The sequence below is a fragment of the Quercus suber genome, unplaced genomic scaffold (genome assembly GCF_002906115.3).
Source record: "Quercus suber isolate HL8 unplaced genomic scaffold, Cork oak 2.0 scaffold_361, whole genome shotgun sequence".
NCBI classification, from domain to species: Eukaryota; Viridiplantae; Streptophyta; class Magnoliopsida; order Fagales; family Fagaceae; genus Quercus; species Quercus suber.
Window position 1 is genome coordinate 16820 of NW_027069813.1, and position 8892 is coordinate 25711.

Consider the following 8892-nt stretch of genomic DNA (forward strand, 5'->3'; position numbering starts at 1 on the left):
TGACGACTTGTTTAGCATTTTGACATCTTGGACTTTGATTTTAGTTTTTTTTTTTCCAATAAATAGTTAAAAGTTGAAGTTAAAATATTAAACTATTATTTATATATTATATTTTATATATATATATATATATATATATATATGAAACTTAAATAGCAAATTATAATTTGACAACAATTATTAATTAGAAAAAAAGGAAAGAATAAAGAAAATCTTTCAATTTTTTAATATTTTCTTAACATAATTTATGAAAAATAAAAATTCACGTAAAATTTATTTAAATATTTTAAATTAAATTATTTATGACATCATTGGTTTGACTATTGGTTCGACTCCGTTTGGACCATAAAACTAGTAATCAGTCCCTTTATCAGTTCCTTGATTGTACAGATTTTTAAAACTATGTGTAACATCACATAGACTTTATATATATATATATATATATATTGAGAAACAAACACACACACGCACATACACAAGGGGGAGGGAAAGAAGTTCTAACATAAAAGTATACCATAACTCCACCCAAAAACCATGATAACTTTTAAGGGAGAGTGTGACAAGTTATACTACACATAACACACTCTCCCTTAATATTCCCTTTTATAATACTTTTTGGTTTTTTGCTACATGTATTATTGCCTTCCTATATTAATGCCACCTAATATAATGCAGAGGGTAAAAGCTTTAAGAACGGTTCTGTTTAATCATATTGAGTTTATTTTAGTTATAAAGAAAAAAGTAAATTATAACAAATAACTTTGTATTGAATTTAACTATACCAAAAAAAAAAAAAAAAACAATTTTAAACTTTATTAGTCAATGCAGTTATGTATTTGAATTTAATTGAAAAACTTAATGTAAGTACTTTCTTCTTTTTCTTTTTTGCTGAGAACATAAGTACCTTTTTTTTTTTTTAATGAGAAGAACTTTTTTCTTAATTCCACCTAATGTAATGCAGAGGGTAAAAACTTTAAGAGCCATTCTTTTTAATCATATGGAGTTTATTTTAGTTTTAAAAAAAAGTATATTATAACAAATAGTGCTGTATTGAATTTAACTATACCAAAAAAATAAAAAATAAAAACAAAAATTACAATTTATACTTTATTAGTCAATGCAGTCATATATTTGAATTTAATTGATAAACTTAACGTAAGTACTTTTTATTTTCTTTTTTGCTGAGAACGTAAGTACTTTTATCTATTTATGAGAAGTTATTTTTTCTTAATGCAAGCATGAATGCCACTTATTATTATTATTATTTAAAAAAAAAAAAAAACTTTAGTGGGTTAAAAATTCTTTGAGCACCTGATATTATCCCTCTTTCCATACAGAATATGTCATTTAGCTCCTCACAACAAGAACATGGATTGTGGGACACAAAGATTCTCCTTAATTTTGAATAATAAAATAAAATATAAAGTTTGATATATAATCAATTTTATGTTTTTTTTTTCTAATTAATAAATGACTTTTTTTTTTTTTTGGTTTGGATCAAGTGACACATTGTGATAAGTGTATAATAAAAATGATAGTGGTGATGTTGAACTAATCATAATCTATCATCTTAATATTTTAAAAAACAAGTATTGTAATAGACCCCGTAATGGAATAACTATAACTTAAGAATAATCATTCATTCATAAAAAAGAAGAAGAAGAAAGAATAATCATTCAATTTTTTGGTTATGTTTTTATTAGAAGATGTTAGGTTTTAGATTCCTATAAACTAGATTGTTTAACCTAATTAATTAACCAAGTGAATACTCAGGTTTATTATTCAGATCTAGGTTAAAACAAAACAATCATATCACGCAAAGTAACGGAAAAGTAAAGAACACAATGATATGATGACCCAGGAAAACCAAACCGATAAAAAACCTGGGGATGATTTAACCTAGCTATTCTCAAGGTAAACAGCTAATCCACTAGAAAGAATTGAAGTTTACAATAAGACTTAGACCACTAACATCCTATTGCTATTACACGTAGAACTTACTACCATGAACACGTGCTAGCTTCGAGTCCATGGACTACTTCTTTCTTGGATCTGCAGTAACCACAATTTCTTCTACTTGCAGCTTTGAGACTCCACTCAAAGGTTTATCAACACAAACTCTCTTGTTTGTGACTCCAAGACCACCCTTGAAGGTTTAGATCTTCAACTATTGTTGATCTTGATGCAGCAAATTCAGATCTATCAGTTTTAAAGATATGAGAGTGATATCCGATAGTGACTTTGATAGAGGAAGGCACAGAACATTTTAGATCTCACAAGAGCACCTCCAAAGTCATAATAAAACGTGCCTAGGGTTTCCTATATACATTAGAAGAAGTAGATCTGAAACCCTAATCCTTTTTGGGCTTGAACTGCTGCTAGGCCAAACTTAAAATTCTGCAGACCTGTATTTTGATTGGTCGAGCCTGTTCTTCGATCGGTCAAACCAGGCAAATTCTAAAATCTTCTTTCTGCAGCTTACTTGTTCTTGAATCTTAACTTGAATCACCTTGAGTATTGTCTAATAATACCTATAGACTCTAAGATCTATATTTAGACAAGTTTGTGTTCACGATTTGCCAATTGTTCTAAACTTTTAGAACCTAACAGAAGAGATAGTTATTCTTTATGGATAATTATTCTTCAAAATGAAGAATAACTAATCCTTAAAAAAAAAGTGTTATTGTTACTCCTTAACTTATACAAATTTAAGTTTCAAAAAACCTCTTACTCTTCTTGGCCAAGTACTCTTTCTCTCTCTTTCTCTCCCAAATCGAATTAGAATTTTTTTTTGAAACTCATTTATTCTCTCTATAGTCTTTCTTGGCCTCGTTCTTAATTGATGAGATTTCTTGTCTTAATTTTTCTGTTGTTCCTTCCACTTCCAATACCACAACAAAGAGACCCTAAATTTTATTTATTTTTTGGCTGTCAAGAGAAACCCAATTCTAGATCAATAGTTTCATTTTACATTTTTTTATTTCTATTAATTATAATTTAAAACTAATACAAAAAAGGATAAAATACCCAACTATTGCCAGCATCGCATTCATTCTTTATTGCGAACATGAGAGTAGAGCCATTTTTTTTTTTAGTTTGATATTCTCAAATAGAGAAACTCCCGAAACCTAAAAAATGGCTAAAATACTCCCAAAACCTAAAAAATGACCAAAACAACACCTAAACCTAGAAAAAGACCGAAATACCCCCGAAACCTAAACAATGACCAAAATACTTCTGAAACCTAAAAAATGACCAAAACAACCCCTAAACCTAAAAAATGAACGAAATACCCCCGAAACCTAAAAGTTAACCAAAATAATTGTTTGAGAATACCAAATAATTTTCTTGCTATTAGTAATATAAATACAAAAATTATCTTTTATTTTCAGATAGGTGCAATTAGAAGCTAATTATGTTCAAATATTTTATAGGTAGATCAACAACAATAGTGATTATTGGTGAGTTGTCTGTTGGCCATTTTTGAAAAATTTACAGTAAATTATTTTTTTTTCTTCTAGACTCACGAATATGTATAACCTGTAGTTTCCACCTTGGGGTCATTTCTTTTGGAACTAGTGGTATATGTACTCTATCATGTCTATCACTATGACAAAATAGAAAAAGAAAATCAAGCAAGAATTGAAAGCTTTTTGGAGGATTATAGAGCTCTCAAGCCCACAAGGTACTCATATAACGATGTTAAAAGGATTACAAATCAATCTAATGAGGAGTTAGGACAAGAAGCCTATGGAACAGTGTTCAAAGGAAAGCTTTCAAATGAAATCCATGTTGCCGTGAAGATCCTGAACAGTTCCAAGGGCAATGGGGAATAATTCATAAATGAAGTGGGAAAAATGGGTAGAATCCACCATGTTAATGTGGTTCGCTTGGTTGGCTTCTACGCTAATGGATTTAGAAGGGCATTAGTTTATTTGTTCTTAGCAAATAATTCACTAGAGAAGTTCATTTCCTCAATAGATTCTAACCGTTTCCTTGGCTGGGAAAACCTACTAGTCATTGCTCTTGGCATAGCAAAAGGAATCGAATATCTTCACCAAGGATGTGTCAACAAATTCTCCATTTTGATATCAAACCTCATAATATTTTGCTAGACTGAAATTTCAATCCAATTTTTTTTTTTTTAATTTTAATTTTTTTTTTTAAAATTTTGGTCTAGCCAAGTTGTGTGTAAAGGATCAGAGTGCAATGTCCATGACCACAACTAGGGGGACCGTGGGTTACATTGCACCCAAAGTGTTCTCTAGGAACTTTGGGAGCATGTCTTACAAATGAAATGTTTACAGTTTTGGAATATTGTTGCTTGAAATGGTTGGAGGTAGGAAAAATGTTGGTGTAACCATGGAGAATACTAGCCAAATATATTTTCCAAATGGATATACAATATGTTAGAGTAAAAGGAAAACCTACGAGTCTATGTTGAGGATAATGGAGATGCTAAATTGCAAAGAAACTAGCGATTGTGGGACTCTAGTGCATCCAATGGCATCCAATGGATCGTCTTTCCATGAAAGTTGGGGTTCAAATGTTGGAGGGTGATGGAGATAACTTCAAAATGCCTCCAAATCCCTTTACCTCTACAGACCTTACAAGAATCAATGCAAGTATGCTTGCAAGGCGTCTAAACCTAGATTTGGAAGTCATCCTTGAATTAGAGTAAGTATTTTTAAACTAGAGGTCCTCGATGATGATATGGGTTGCAATCATGTTGCACTCAAGGATTATTATTCTTGCACTCACTCTAGGGACTTCAAGTTTTCTTATATGAGTATGACTGTATGAGCAAGGTGATTCTTATAAAAAAAAAGCACCTCTTTATTAATTTCTTGTTTTTATTTTTATAATTTACTGAATTTTGGTGTTAGCAAGATTTGAATTTAAGTCTCTTATATGAGAATAATTTTTTTTTATACATTTGAGTTAATTGGAACTCATGAATTATCAACTATTTCATTCTTTTGATAATTTGCAATAGCGTCAAGAGCTTGTAATTCAACTGACACTTCCCAGTAGTTCTAATGGAGACATCCAGGATTCAAATTCCCCTCCTCCTAACTTTCTAAGTAATAATAATAATAATAATAAAAAATAATTTGATAGTGGGATTTGGAAGGAAGAATTTAAACCTAGACGTTTCTATTGGAAATACAAAAAAATATCAATTACTATCACAGGTTTTTTGTGAATATATTAACCATTTGAAAAGCTATTCAAGGGTAACAGGCCTTGTTTGATAGCAAGAGGCTCATCGACAATATGGACAACTTTGGTGCGGGTGATGGGCATGATGTTCCATGCACCTTCATATCCAATTGAAGCCATGACTCATGAGTCAACAAATAACTTCCATCCCTATCTTTTTTTTATTTAGTTATTTTTTTTTAAGAATACTAAATATTTTAACACACACACACACACACACACGGGGAGAGGGGAGAAGGTCTTAAAGAAACTGATAGTGGTATATATCCAAAATGGCCTAACTCTTATATACACAGTTGTGTTAAATTAAATAACTAAATGGAAAGTTCAATAAGGTAAATGAAATTAAATATCCCACTAGAACTTCAATGAAAAATGCAACCTATCTTCCTAACACATTAAATTAATTAGCTAAGTGGAGAGTTCAACACATGAAATTAAATTAAATATCTCTTTCACTGAAGCATTAATAAAAAATACAACCTATCATCCCAACACATGATATTAAATAGCATAGTAGAAATTTCAACACATTAAATGAAATTAAACATCTCACTGGAATATTAATGAAATACATAACTTGTCATCCCAACACGTTAACTAAAATAGTTCAGTGGAAAGTTTAACACGTTAATTGAAATTAAATATCTCATTGGAACATCAATATTAATGGAAAATACAATTTGTTGTTCCAACACATTAAATTAAATAGCTCAATGGAAAGTTCAACACGTTAAATGAAATTAAATATCTCACTTGAACATCAATGAAACATACAAGTTGTCACCCCAACACGTTAAATTAAATAGCTCAATGAAAAGTTCAACATGTTAAATAAAATTAAATATCTCACTGGAGAACAAAGATCTATTGAATGGGTGCAACTGGAATAACAAATATAAAATCCTATTTTCATCGAAATTTTACATGCATGCAACCACTCAAAGGTTCTCCAAGATTGATTTTATGAAGCTGCATTAGTTCATATGACTTTTTGAAAGCATTCCTATTTTCATGTTTACCTGCCGTTTTCTCAATGGCAGTAAATATTCATAATTCCAAGCGTAATTCTTATTATATTATAGGAGGTGGGGTTCGAATCACTAATATGAAACACCACAAAATATTAATGGACTATCACTTCAACCCATACTTCTTATGGATCTAGATTTGATGCTAGTAAATCAATGGATGAGATTGAAAATTAAAAAACACTTTTAATTTTAGTCTCTAGGTCAAAATATTTTTCTTAAACTTTCAACTTTTTACCTCTCTACTTTTCAAACTTCTACATCAGATCTCACAATTCCATTATAATTGCATCATAAAATTAATTATTGATTGAGATACATATCCAATTCCTACTAATATAATTATACCATACCACCACCTAAAAAAAAATTATACCATGTGCGAAATTAAATAGAGAACTGACTTACTAGCTACTGGGCGGTGTTGATTTTTCTAGTCAACAAATAATTTTTCTCTTCAAATTTGGAGGGTGGCTCTTTCTAAATTCTAATCAATCAGTCTCTTGTACGTTTCCCTATCATAATTATTATAAGATATATATATATATATATATGTAAAGTTTTGATTTACACTATGTTTTTATGTTGGCTTTATTCCATGACAAAAAGTGTTGTAATTGTTTTAATTTTGTTCCTTGTATTTTGTGGGATTTTATTTTATTGAGTTTAGTATTAAGTTGGTGAAGACTCAAGCTTAATTGAAGATTAGTGCATTTCGCGACTAGCTCGCGAGAAGGTCGCGAGAAGGGTTCCCACGAAAAGGGCATATGAGGAGCACATGACTGGAAGCTGAAAAGTCATGCTAGGCTGTTGTTTTCACGAGTGTCTCGCGGGTAAGGCCTTCCCACGAGATAGTCGTGAAACATTCTGCCTGGAGGATTTTAAAGAGTGACTTTCTTACCCTTTACCCGTACTATATATACCCTCATTACCCACAAATGTATGTAAGGCCATTCAGAGAGAGAAACCCTAGATAGGTTTTCAATAACACACACACCCATCTTTTAAGAGAGAGCTACTCATCCTTAGTGAGAAATCATTGTAGCCTCTTCTTCATCCATCTCCCATTGTCATACCTTGAGAGGAGATTTGTACCCAAACACAACCCATACCTATTCAGAGTGTAGAGAGTGTTTTGGAGCTGCTGGGAAGCATTGGAAGAAGCCAAGGATGGCAGATGCAACATGGAGCTTGTTGCGGGATTTGGAGAGCTAGACAAGACACGGTTCCGAGAAACCTTATTGGAGTAGGAGCTTGGAAGGCTTAGGCACATCGGGTAGATTAGACTTGGAGGGTCTCTTGCTAACCCATGTATCCCAACTGATTGTCTAGTGGATCGATTACCGTTTGGAGGGCGGCAGAGAGGTTTTTTGCCGTGTTCTTCGGTTTCCTCTTCGATAACATATCGACGTGTTATCTTGTGTTTGCATCTTTCTTCCCTACTCTTTTACTTTCCATTTTACTGCTGTGTTGCTTTAATTATGGATTAGAGTAGCTTGTTTTCTTATTCGCTCACTTTACACTATTCTGCACTTAGTACTAAGTTAGTGTAAACTTAATCGAGCCATATCTTTTAATTGGGGGTCCAAACAGCTCTTGTGTTTTTCAACACTTTTTCGAGCTTTCAATTGGTATTAGAGCGGGTACACTTGATTTGGTTTCATTACCTAAGTGTGATCCTTGGCCCCTTGTGTGTTTTTCCATGGATAATGCTTTGTATGCTTCTATGGATGTTGTTGATTGTAACAGGACATTCTAGGCATTTGCCCTTAATTTTTTTTTATTTAGCAATTTGCCCATATTTTGAAACTATATAGGGATATGCCCCTGTTTCGATACTTGATTACCTTAAAATCGAGTTTCAATGAAATACTCGATTCCTAGAAAATTGAGTTTCAATGAAATACTCAATTCCTAGAAAATCGAGTTATGCTCGATCAAATTTAAAAAAAAAAAAAAAAAAAAATTTGCACGGAACTCGAGTTTAGGAAATCGAGTTCCATGCAAAATTTTTTTTATAAGTGTGATCGGTCCATATTCAAGGAGATCTCTAGTGGCGTTTTTAAGCCTTATAGCGGCGTTTTTCTGCAAATTTTTCTTTTTGCAAGTCTGGTTGCCAGTTTGGGAGCTTTCTAGTGGCGTTTTTAAGCCCTATAGTGACGTTTTTAAGCCCTATAGTGGCATTTTAAAACTCGATTTCTTTAAAATCGAGTTCCATGCATTTTTTTTTAAAAGTTTGATCGGACATACTCAATTTTCTATGAATCGAGTATTTCATTGAAACTCGATTTTAAAGTAATCGATTATTGAAACAGGGGAATATCCCTATATATTTTTGAAATAGAGGCAAATTGCTAAATAAAAAAAAAATTAAGGGCAAAAGCCCAGAATGTCTGATTGTAACATGCCATGTGTTTGTGAAAATGCCTCTTTGAGTGTTTATCCTCATGATTGTGATGACATGTTACTTGAATCATTTGCTGTTGTTGATATTCCAAATGACAAACTCTTGAAGAAAAAGGCTAAGAAGTTTCAAAAGAATTTGAGCAAGTTATTTCGTGAAAAGGATGAGTTGATTGCTAAGCTCAATGAATCCAACAAATTGGTTGAGAAATATAAGAAATTTGCTGAAAATTCT